General features: G+C 47.5%; 1 pseudogene; it reads left to right on the plus strand.

The window, feature by feature from the left end:
- The first annotated feature begins 3,036 nt into the window (after positions 1-3,036).
- On the plus strand, positions 3,037-3,175 carry LOC125526145 (small nucleolar RNA Z247; annotated as a pseudogene).
- The last annotated feature ends 10,006 nt before the right edge of the window (positions 3,176-13,181 follow it).

Raw genomic sequence — 13,181 nt, forward strand, 5'->3', positions numbered from 1 at the left:
GAGTAGTTGTGAATTTGAGAAATTCTTGTGTTAAAGTTTGTGATTCCCGTAGCATGCACGTATGGTGAACCGTTATGTGATGAAGTCAGAGCATGATTTATTTATTGATTGTCTTCCTTATGAGTGGCGGTCGGGGACGAGCGATGGTCTTTTCCTACCAATCTATCCCCCTAGGATCATGCGCGCAATACTTTGCTTTGATAACTTCTAGATTTTTGCAATAAGTATATGAGTTCTTTATGACTAATGTTGAGTCCATGGATTATACGCACTTTTCCCATCCTTCCACCACTCCTAGCCTCTCTAATACCACGCACTTTTCGCCGGTATCATACACCCACCATATACCTTCCTCAAAACAGCCACCATACCTACCTATCATGGCATTTCCATAGCCATTCCGAGATATATTGCCATGAAACTTTCCACGTTCCGTTATTATGACACGCTCCATCATTGTCATATTTCTAGCATGATCATGTAGTTGACATCGTATTTGTGGCAAAGCCACCGTTCATAATTCTTTCATACATGTCACTCTTGATTCATTGCATATCCCGGTACACAGCCGAAGGCATTCATATAGAGTCATATTTGTTCTAAGTATCGAGTTTTAATTGTTGAGTTGTAAGAAAATAAAAGTGTCATGATCATCATTTTTAGAGTATTGTCCCAAGTGAGGAAAGGATGATGGAGACTATGATTACCCCACAAGTCAGGATGAGACCACGGACTAAAAAAAAGAGGCCATAAAAAAAGAGAAAAGGCCCAAATAAAAAAATGAGAGAAAAAGAGAGAAGGGACAATGTTACTATCCTTTTACCGCACTTGTGCTTCAAAGTAGCACCAAGTTCTTCATGATAGAGAGTCTCTCATTTTGTCACTTTCATATACTAGTGGGAATTTTCACTATAGAACTTGGCTTGTATATTCCAATGATGGGCTTCCTCAAAATGCCCTAGGTCTTCGTGAGCAAGCGAGTTGGATGCACACCCACTTAGTTTCTTTTGTCGAGCTTTCATATTCTTATAGCTCTAGTGCATCCATTGCATGGCAATCCCTACTCACTCACATTGATATCTATTGATGGGCATCTCCATAGTCCATTGATACGCCTAGTTGATGTGAGACTATCTTCCCTCTTTTTGTCTTCTCCAAAACCACCATTCTATTCCACGGATAGTGTTATATCCATGGCTCACCCTCATGTATTGCGTGAAGATTGAAAAAGTTTTGAGAATGTCATAAGTATGAAACAATTGCTTGGCTTGTCATCGGGGTTGTGCATGGTTTAAATATTTTGTGTGGGGAAGATGGAGCATAGCCAGACTATATGATTTTGTAGGGATAACTTTCTTTGGCCATGTTATTTCGAGAAGACATGATTGCTTTGTTAGTATGCTTGAAGTATTATTATTTTTATGTCAATATGAACTTTTGTCTTGAATCTTTCGGATCTGAATATTCATACCACAATTAAGAAGAATTACATTGAAATTATGCCAAGTAGCACTCCGCATCAAAAAAATTTCTTTTTATCATTTACCTAGTCGAGGACGAGCAGGATTAAGCTTGGGGATGCCTGATACGTCTCCAACGTATCTATAATTTTTGATTGCTCCATGCTACTTTATCTACTGTTTTGGACCATATTGGGCTTTATTTTCCACTTTTATATTACTTTTGGGACTAACCTATTAACCAGAGGCCCAGCCCAGAATTGTTGTTTTTTTGCCTATTTCAGTGTTTCGAAGAAACGGAATATCAAACAGAGTCCAAACGGAATGAAACCTTCGCGAACGTGATTTTCTCAACAGATATGATCCAGGAGACTTGGACCCTCCGTCAATAAAGGAGGGAGGTGGCCATGAGGGTGGAGGGCGCCCCCCCCCCCCACGGCACGCCCCCTGCCTCGCGGGCCCCCCCTTTGCTCCACGGACGTACTTCTTCCTCCTATATATACCTATGTACCCCTAAACGATCAGATACGGAGCCAAAAACCTAATTCCACCGCGGCAACTTTTTGTATCCATGAGATCCCATCTTGGGGCCTGTTCCGGAGCTCCGCCGGAATGGGAATCCACCACAGAGGGCTTCTACATCAACATTATAGCCTCTCCGATGAAGTGTGAGTAGTTTACTTCAGACCTTCGGGTCCATAGTTAGTAGCTAGATGGCTTCTTCTCTCTTTTTGGATCTCAATACAATGTTCTCCCCCTCTCTCGTGGAGATCTATTCGATGTAATCTTCTTTTTGCGGTGTGTTTGTTGAGACCGATGAATTCTGGCGCCGTTGCCGGGGAGTCTATGCAAAAGTCAACATACCTAGTACCCATCACAATTCCTTATCTCCCGCATTACATTATTTGCCAATTGCCTCTCATTTTCCTCTCCCCCACTTCACCCTTGCCGTTTTATTTGCCCTCTCTTTCCCAATCTCCTCCTCTCTTTTCCGTTTGCCTTTTTTCGCTTGCCTTTTGTTTGCTCGTGTGTTGGATTGCTTGTTTTTCGCGATGGCTCAACATAATACCAAATTGTGTGACTTTACCAATACCAACAATAATGATTTCCTTAGCACTCCGATTGCTCCTCTTACCAATACTGAATCTTGCGAAATCAATACTGCTTTGTTGAATCTTGTTATGAAAGATCAATTCGCCGGCCTTCCTAGTGAAGATGCCGCTACTCATCTAAATAGCTTCGTTGATTTATGTGATATGCAAAAGAAGAAAGATGCCAATAATGATATTGTTAAATTGAAGCTATTTCCTTTTTTGCTTAGAGATCGTGCTAAAGCTTGGTTTTCATCTCTTACCTGTTGACCACACTGCCGCGCGAGATGGCCATCCAAGTTGCAATGTGCCACACCGCAGCTGAGCTATGGAATATTGTGCAAGGGATGCTGGTGTCGCATACCCGCGCACAGACCGTCAATGTCAGGATTGCACTGGCGAACCTCCGGAAGGGCAACCTCTCAGTCGCTGAGTATGTCGGTAAGGTCAGAACACATTGTGATGAGTTAGCTTCTTCAGGAAAGAAGGTGGACGAGGAAGATGTTGTCTCTCACATCCTCACTGGACTCGATGAGGAGTTCGACCCCGCTGTATCTACCATGTGTTCACGGGTCGAGCCTGTCAGGGTTCCGGAGCTGTACTCGCAGCTCCTAAGCTTCAAGATTCACATCAATCTGTGTGGCGGGTCCTCTTAGTCGTCTGCAAATGTGGCGGCACGCGAGCGCTTCAACAAGTCAAACGGCGGCGGCGGTGATCGCGGGCGTGGCTTCCCCAACAAGCAAGGCGGCGGTGGCGGCGGTGACTGCAACCGCAACTTCTCCAAACCGTGGAAACAGGGGAGGCAGTAGCTGATACGTCTCCAACATATCTATAATTTTTTATTGCTCCATGCTACTTTATCTACTGTTTTGGACCATATTGGGCTTTTTTCCACTTTTACATTACTTTTGGGACTAATCTATTAAATGGAGGCCCAGCCCAAAATTGCTGTTTTTTTGCCTATTTCAGTGTTTCGAAGAAACGGAATATCAAAGGGAGTCCAAACAGATGAAACCTTCGGGAACATGATTTTCTCAACAGATATGATCCAGGAGACTTGGACCCTCCGGCAAGAAAGGACGGAGGTGGCCACGAGGGTGGAGGGCGACCCCCCTAGGGCGCGCCCCCTGCCTCGTGGGCCTCCCTTGCTCCACCGACGTACTTCTTCCTCCTATATATACCTACGTACCCCCAAACGATTAGATATGGAGCCAAAAACGTAATTCCATCGCCGCAACTTTCTGTATCCACGAGATCCCATCTTGGGGCCTGTTCCGGAGCTCCGCCGGAAGGGGAATCCACCACGGAGGGCTTCTACATCAACATCATAGCCTCTCCGGGGAAGTGTTAGTAGTTTACTTCAGACCTTAGGGTCCATAGTTAGTAGTTAGATGGCTTCTTCTCTCTTTTTGGATCTCAATACAATGTTCTCCCCCTCTCTCGTGGAGATCTATTCGATGTAATCTTCTTTTTGCGGTGTGTTTGTTGAGACCGATGAATTGTGGGTTTATGATCAAGATTATCTATAAATAATATTTGAATCTTCTCTGAATTCTTTTATGTATGATTGGTTATCTTTGCAAGTCTCTTCGAATTGTCAGTTTAGTTTGGCCAGCTAGATTGGTTTTTCTTGCAATGGGAGAAGTGTTTAGCTTTGGGTTCAATCTTGCGGTGTCCTTTCCCAGTGACAGAAGGGGCAGCAAGACACGTATTGTATTGTTTCCATCGAGGATAACAAGATGGTTATTTTTTTATCATATTGCATGAATCTATCCCTCTACATCATGTCATCTTTCTTAAGGCGTTACTCTGTTTTCTTGAACTTAATACTCTAGATGCATGCTGGATAGCGGTCGATGAGTGGAGTAATAGTAGTAGATGCAGGCAGGAGTCGGTCTACTTGTCTCGGACGTGATGCCTATATACATGATCATACTTAGATATTCTCATAACTATGCTCAATTCTGTCAATTGCTCGACAGTAATTTGTTCACCCACCGTAGAATACTTATGCTCTTGAGAGAAGCCACTAGTGAAATCTATGGCCCCGGGTCTATTCTCATCATATCAATCTTCCATCACTTTATTATTGCTTTGCTTTTTTACTTTACTTTTTATTTTTACTTTGCATCTTTATATCAAAAATACCAAAAATATTATCTATCAGATCTCACTTCCGTAAGTGACCGTGAAGGGATTGACAACCCCTAATCGCATTGGTTGCGTTGAGCTATTGTTTTTGTGTAGGTACGAGGGACTTGCGCGTGGCCTCCTACTGGATTGATACATTGGTTCTCAAAAACTGAGGGAAATACTTACGCTACTATGCTGCATTATCCTCTCCTCTTCGGGGAAATCCAACGCAAGCTCAAGAGGCAGCAATAGCAACGGTGGAGGCAGCGGCGGGAACTACAACAACAATCCCTCTGCTAAGCCTACGTGCCAGATCTGTGGCAAGATTGGACACCCAACATGGAAGTGCTGGAAGAGATATGACTCCCCCTATCAGCGCTCGGCGAACATGGCGGCCCCCAGTATAGAGTTGATACCAACTGGTATCTTGATAGCGGCGCGACAGATCACGTTGCAGGAGATCTAGAGAAGCTGACTGTTCGAGATTGCTACACTGGGAACGAGAAAATCCACACAATTAGTGGATTAGGTATGACTATTGCCCACATTGGTCAATCACATATATTTACCCCTGAACGTGATCTTGTTCTTTAAAACATATTCATGTCCCTGAAGCTGATAAAAGTCTAATCTCTGCTAGTCACCTTTCTGTTGATAACAACTCTTTCGTTGACACTACTAGGGAAAATGTTATACACAGAACTTTAGTAGTAGCACTTGTTAAAAAAGAACGCTACTGCTAGAGAGCAGTGCGCGTGCAAAATAAGCGCGTTGCAGATGCACATATAGCAGTAGCGCATCTCACCGACAACTCACTACTACTAAAATTCCAATCGCTTAGCCGATGGGCTACACATAGTAGTAACGATCTTCCACAAACCGCGCTACCGCTAATATACTTATAGCAGCGCGTTTAAGACTAAAGTGCTACTGCTAACAAAAAGAAAATAAAATGAAAAACAAATAGAAAAGTAAATGAAAATGAAAGAAATAGAAAAAGGCGAAAGGAAGAAAAAGGGAAATAATGATGAAGAGGTAGTAGTAGCGTGTTTGCGGAAACGCACTATAGCTAAGTTAGCTATAGCGCGTTTTCTATAACGCGCTACCGTTACTTTTGACTTAACCAAAAAATGGTTTCCCCCCGGCCACCACTTCTCCCCCAAATCGATCCCTCGCTCCACTTCACCGCCGTCGCCCCCGCTTCGCCGTCACCCCCACTTTGCCGCCATCTCTTGTCGGCGTCAACGCCGCGCTCGTCCTCGCTGCCGCCGCCCTAGGCCGCCCAGCCTCACCGCCGCCGCCTCTCGGGCCCACCTCGACCTCACGGTCGCCTCCCTCGACCTCACCGCCGCCGCCCTCGACCTCACCGTCCTCGAGCCCGACCTCGCCGTCCCTACTTCCATCGCCGAGCACCTCTTCGCCACCGTCTCGCCCCTCTCTGTAAGCCCCCCCACCCATCATTTTTAGCTAATAGATGTTAATGCTAAGTAGTAGATAATGTTGATGTTTTTAGTTAGGGTAATAATAGATGTTAAGTAGTAGATAATGTTGATGTTAATTAGTTCAGTGGGGTTTAGTTTTTGAATTGGGTTTGTTTAACTAGATGTTAATTAGGGCAGTAGGGTTTAGTTTAGAGTAAAGTTTAGTTTAGTAGTTAACTAAATATAATATATATTTTGAATTGAGTTTGAGAGAGCATGATATTTGTGTAGATTTTCTTCTAGTGTCAAACAATAGGACATGCAAATTTGAAGTGGTCAGGATATATGCAAATTCCTCAATTGTGTTTGCACATGTTTGGATTGTGCCCAAGTGGCCTTTTGTTGTTTCCAGGGAATGAAGCCGAGTGGCCTATGTTTTGCCGGAATGTTGATCCATATCCGTTCCGGCAAATTTCAGGTTCTCGATTTGTCCACTTTTTAGCAAAGGTCATGCCGAAATTTTCTGTGAATTTCGGCATCACTTGTGCTACAAACGAGGACATATCGAGTGCCCGGGATTTGCCACACAAGGACGGACTCAACATTCCTGCAAAACAATAGGCCTTTTTTATGTCATTATTCATTTTATTAGGTCTAGAATTAATTGAGTAGATTTAATCATAGGAAACATGGCTAGCAACGATGAAGGACAGGGTTCTGGTGATTGCGACGACGTCTATCTGGCGGCAGATGAATTTTTGAGCCTTGCCGACGATCAACCGATGTTGTTGCTAGGCCCACGGTGGCATCAGGGACTGAGACTGACACGCAGACCGGTGCTGAGACTGAGACCGGCATCGAGACCAGTGCTCAGAGACCAGCATCGAGACCGGCTCTCAGACTGAGACCGGCCCCGAGACTAGCGGAGCCGGTGTAGAACCGAAAGCAAAGAGGCAACGGCTTCCTAACAAGCTCAGGACTACTAGTCTGGTGGTCACGGAGGTGGACGGCGGCAATTTTGAGCCAAAAGCGCCCCAGGAAGCGCGCGCGTGCTACGGCAATCAAATAGGCTGCATCGTATGGACAACCGCCACCATCAACGATGAGAAACTAAAGAAGATAGATAATATGAGGCCCTCCCTCCTAAAGAAGTTTCACCAGATATTCTTGTTCCCAGGCCGGAATGAAAAGGATTATAAAGATCCAGATAAGGACCAGGCATTGAAGAAGATAAACAAACACGCCATGACCAAGTTTAGCGACATGTTGGCCGCCTAGAAAACAAGGGTGAAAGCAAGGATCATCGAGAAGAAGGAACCCTACTCTGAGATTGTAAAGGATAATTGAAAAATCATGGAAGAGCAGTTTCAAATATTCAAGGTGGCTTGCGAGGCTGAAGCTGCCAAAAAAGTCTAAGTACATGAAGGGGCTTCAAGAGAGGAACATTGGGAGCCACCACCTCGGAAGCCGTGGTTATGGCGGGAAGAGGTCGAAATGGGCCAAGGAGGATGCGGAAGCCGTGAGTCTGGGCATCCCAGACCCCTTGACGGAGTTCACCGTCCCACAGGAGCGTGACATCCTGAGGGCCCGGCACCGTTGGGACCTAGTGAAGAAGGTTTTCAAGACGAACACGGTCACGACGGAGTTCATGAGACTGCAGGTAATTTTAGTTTCCGATCAATTCGACTGCATGTTAGTCATATTTGTAAACGATCCTTGTGCCTTTTGCAGAGAGAGCAGCACAGGATTGCGGCCGAAAGTGACTCGCCGTCTGAGGTGTTGGCGAGGCCCAAGTGGGACACTCCATTCAACCGGGTGTTGAACATATTGAAACAACTCCCGGTGGAGACTCGACCGTCGTATGGACACGTGCACAGTGTCGGAGACGGCGCCATGTGGAAGAAGTACTACCGTGAGACCACGGAGGAGAGAAAGGAAAGACGGAGGTTAACTGAATAAAACATCGACAAGAAGGTTGAGATTGCGGTTGAGAAGAAATCAAATCAGACAATCGCAACAGCGGTAGCTGCCGCAAAACAGATGGTTGTAGATATGTCTACTTCCTTGGTTCCGGCCGTTTTCAATTGGACCAGGCAAAATCCAGAAAAAAAATGTAGCGGACTTTCCCCTTGCTGACTTCTTGGTGAGCAGCTCGACTAGCATTGCACCAGCACCTACTCCTGCACTGGCTCCCGCACCGGCTCCTGCACCGGACGTGCTCGGCGGTGCTTCGTCTTTGGCTGAGTTCGACACCCTCATGGTATCTATCACACCGCCCCCATTCAATAAATGTATAATCTCCCATTTTCGTTGCCTTTCGGATGTCTCACGTCACAGACTTTTCTTTGCAGGCCGACGAAACCCCATGCACCATATTGTACACCATCGGCGACCAGAAGGTGGACGTGGGGAAGGCGACGATAATGAAGCCGAAGGAACCATTGTTCCATAGTCGGCCGATCCCCCCGAACGTCTTCAAGGTTTCCGTGGCTAGTGTCAAACCGGCCACAAGAATTTGCCTCCTTTGGTACTAGTGGGGTGTCGGTGTCAAAACCGGCGGATCTCGGGTAGGGGGTCCCGAACTGTGCGTCTAGGCCGGATGGTAACAGGAGGCAAGGGACATGAAGTTTTACCCAGGTTCGGGCCCTCTTGATGGAGGTAAAACCCTACGTCCTGCTTGATTAATATTGATGATATGGGTAGTACAAGAGTAGATCTACCACGAGATCAGAGAGGCTAAACCCTAGAAGCTAGCCTATGGTATGATTGTATGTTGTGATTGTTGTCCTACGGACTAAAACCCTCCGGTTTATATAGACACTGGATAGGGTTAGGGTTACATAGAGTCGGTTACAATGGTAGGAGATCTACATATCCGTATCGCCAAGCTTGCCTTCCACGCCAAGGAAAGTCCCTTCCGGACACGGGACAAAGTCTTCAGTCTTGTATTTTTATAGTCCAGGAGTTCGGCCATCCGGACACCACCTAATCCAGGACTCCCTCAGTAGCCCCTGAACCAGGCTTCAATGACGACGAGTCCGGTGCACATATTGTCTTTGGCATTGCAAGGCGGGTTCCTCCTCCAAGTACTTCATAGAAGATTTTGAACACAAAGATAGTGTCCGGCTCTACAAAATAAGTTTCCACATATTTCCATAGAGAGAATAATATTTACACAAATCTAATCTGCTGATGTATTCCGTAGGGTGACATCACACCACGGGCAAGCTTTTATTCGAATCATTTTACTGTCCCATCTCAGCGTGTTATGCGAGGCGGTTTCCTTGGAACGTCTTGTTAAAGCAGAGATCGTGTCCCCTTATTCCGGGATTCTCATCAATACGGGCGTGGGTAACCCATCCGCTTTTGGGACTCCTAGACTATATGCAAGTCCAAACGGCCACGGAGAGGACACTTGATATTCACCCTCTTTATAAAGGGACAAGGTTTTTACTTTTTCCCTCCCGTGCTCAATCGAATCCTTCCCCGACCTCAAGTTCAAACACCCAAGGTTCAGGTCAGGTGCTCCGAACGCTCAATCATGTCCGGATCTAGCCTTCAAGGCCGATGGATGCCTTCCTCCGTCACGGAAGAAGACACCAAAAAGTTGAGGGAGGCCAGATATCTGACCGCCGAGGTTTTGCATAGGCTGCCCGCCCGAGGGCAGGCCGTCCCCTCCCCCGAACCCAACGAGAACGTCGTGTTCGTCTCCCACTTCCTCCGAGGTCTAGGCCTTGCTCTGGATCCTTTCGTTAGGGGTTTGATGTATTACTACGGGCTAGATTTCCATGATCTAGCTCCAGACTCCTTTCTTCATATCACGACATTTATTGTCGTGTGCGAGGCCTTCCTCCGGGTTACCCCTCACTTTGGCCTGTGGCTCAAGACTTTTGAAGTAAAGCCGAAGATGATCGAGGGGCAACATGCAGGGTGCAGAGGTGCCTCAATACGTAAGATGACGGGAGCCCCCTGACCCAAAGGTTCCATTAGAGAGGTTTCTGAATTGTGGCAACAGGAGTGGTCCTACATCACGGCTCCTAGAAGTGCCAAGTGGGCGGCCGCCCCTGTTTTCCGCTCGGGCCCTCCACCACAACTGATGTCATGGATCAATAGAGGTCTGAGCTGGGGTCCAGCCAAGGACGTGCCTATTCTGCAAAGCCGCATTCGAGATCTCTTCAATGGAGATTTTAGTTTGGTTGCGGTAATACAAGTTACGTTGGTTCGTCAAGTCCAGCCTTGCAAACGCCGGCCCCTTCGCTTGTGGGAGTTCAATCCCGAAGGACCGCATGTCATTCAAAATTTCCTCGGCCTAACGCATGAGGAGATGTACAAGTCATTCTTCGGACCTCAGGTTGAGTGTCCGGAAATCACCGAGGACGTGGGCCTGAGCAGTAACCGCGCCGCCGAACAGGTAAGGAATCTTCCGGCCGAAAATACTATCTCTCATTTGTTACGAAGTTATCTCTAAGAGTTCACTTTTTGACCAGGACTGGCTAGCAAAGGCGAAGTTGATTTGGTGTTCGGCCCACTCCCTGAGGGTTTGGAAAATCCGGTACTGGAAAAGATGCTCCAGGTCGCACCCTGCCCGGAGCCCTTTGAAGGAAGATACCGGGGAGGATAATACGGGCGGACGCGGGCCCCCAACGCTGCCCATTCTAACCGAGGGAGCGAGCATCTCCATGAAGGAAGACGACTAGAGGAGGAAAAGGACTGCGCCCGGGAATTCGGAAGCCGAAGCTTCCAAACGGGAGAAGAAGTCTCCCACAGAGGGTCCTACCTCGGGGGGTGCTTTGCCGCACTAAGTCCGCAGGGGGATCAATCCTCCAGCGAGTCGTAAGTGACCCGAAATACTTTAATAGTATAGGTATGCCATCTTTTTCTTCTGAGAAAATAACCACCACATATATCTTTGCAGTTCGGGCCTTAGCCCCTCTCAAATGAGTTCGTCTTCGGGGGATCTTCTTCTAGAGATGATGGAGAGCGAAGCGCCCCCTCCGGACTCCTCCGCTCCAGAAGCAGGCGACCCCGAAGTGTCGTCGCGGAGGGCCTCCCCGAATCCGGTGAGGCCAGAAGATAATCCCATTGACCCCCGAAGCTCCCAGTGTCCGGCTCCCGAAGAGAATAGACAGAAGAGTCCGGCACCGTCTGGTGCGCGATCGGATGTTCTGAGGGAGTTGGTGGGGCGAGCGGCCATCTCAGATGAACATCGTATGCTGATGAATACGGTGATGGAGAGAATCTTGTCCGCCGAAAGCGGATTGCATAAAGCTTTTATGAGTCTACTGACAGGCTTTGAGGTATGTAAAATAATGTATAATAGTCCTGCACATGCTAGGTGTGCCCTGTGTAGATAGTAGCCCCTGAGACTCTGGTGGTCATCGGAAACGACGACAAACAGAGGATCGTATTCCCAGGTAATAATCATACTACCTCTATGTGCAGGTGATGGAAGCTCCGGTGGCTAGCCGGACTAGCGAATTTGCCTATTTAAAACGGCAGTTAGATGCGGCAGACGCCGACATCGAGCTTGTTAACAAAAGGCTTGACGCCACATAGGAAGAGCAGCATGATGCTAGTATCTTTAATATGTTGTGACTGCAGATGGAGCTACCACTTTTGAAGCCTTGCGGGCAGAACTTGCCCGAGCCAAGGAACAAGCGAGGTTGGGTAATGCGGCTGCTTTGAAGGCGGCCGAAGAGTTGCAAGCCGAGAAGGCCGCGCATGGCGAGAGCCGAGATAAGATGGCCAAGATGCCATAGAATTAAAAGCCGCCGCCGACCATTGCCGGGTTCTTGAAAAGGAAAACCAGGCGAAGGCATCGGACCTTGAGAAGGCTGCTGCGACGAGAAAAGACCTCCGCTCTGCTATGAGGGCAAAGAAGGAGGAGCTGCGGGAAGCCGGCGATATTGTAGCTGGGAAATCCTTTATGTTGCGGAGGAAGTTCGGAGATCCACGGTATGCCCCTCTGGATCGTTTGTGGAGTTCGGAGGATGTGTATATGGATTTGGCGGCGAGCGCTGCCGATGCGGTCAAGTACTTCCAGGGTCAAATGGACCGTGAAGTGGACCAGCTGTTTTGGGCACAATTCCATTCTCCCGAGCGTCCACTTTCATTGACTGACCAAAATTAGCCGAATGGGCCGAACTGAATAGGTTGTCCGGACGCGCCATGAGGTCTGTTGTGGATCAGCTATGGCCGGAAAGGCCGAAACCGAACAGCTATTTCAGCTTAGTGCAGCAGTTCCTTGATGTGGTGCCGCGCATCAATGCGATGAAGAGGTCGGCATGCATAGAGGGCTCACGGATGGCCTTTGCCCGTGTTAAAGCATGCTGGGCGGAGATGGATGCCACCACTGTTGCAGCGCGGGATTCGGCGATAGGCCGAATGGCTGCTGAGCACTACTTTGAAAAGTTCTTGAGGGTGCTCGTTTGATAGAGACCCAGTGCTCAAACAATATTATGTTTGAGTGATATGTAATCTCATTATAAGCAAAAATGCCTTTATAAAGTTTTATAAGGCTATTTTTATACTTTTGCCTGAAAGTAATATGATGCCTCCTGGGCGGCCGTTTATGTATACATGTGTATAACGTGAAAGTTTGCAGCCTTCGGCTTAAACTCCCACGCATATAATGCGGAGGTGCTCGCAAAAACACGCGTTCACACTTAACCCAATGTCTTGGTCCTATTAAGGAGGTGATAGCGGAGCGAGCGAGGCAACCGGACTATAATGCTTTAGCACTTTCACTTAGCCATAGGAGTTTGACAGTGGGGCTACTAGATAGCCCCTGGTGGCTCCGCACTCTCCCGATCCCTGGGTGCGTACATGCCTGGCTGGAAAGCGGCCCTTCGTTAATGCGGAGGAATTCTATCATTCCAACAGGTCATCGAGTGGTTGACCAGTCTCACGCTATATCATGACAGTCAGTTTTCGGCTTTCTCTAATGAGGTGCTCGTCCGGATGAACCAGGGCACAATCGCAGTAGTTCTCCTGGTGCTACCTTAGCCTGTAAAGCGGAACGTAAGGCACCAAAACACAGGAGACGGGCAAACCCAACATTTGACCAAAGACAATGA

This window comes from Triticum urartu, chromosome 7A (genome assembly GCF_056163025.1).
Source record: "Triticum urartu cultivar PI428250 chromosome 7A, HENAU_Tu73, whole genome shotgun sequence".
Taxonomy (NCBI): Eukaryota; Viridiplantae; Streptophyta; class Magnoliopsida; order Poales; family Poaceae; genus Triticum; species Triticum urartu.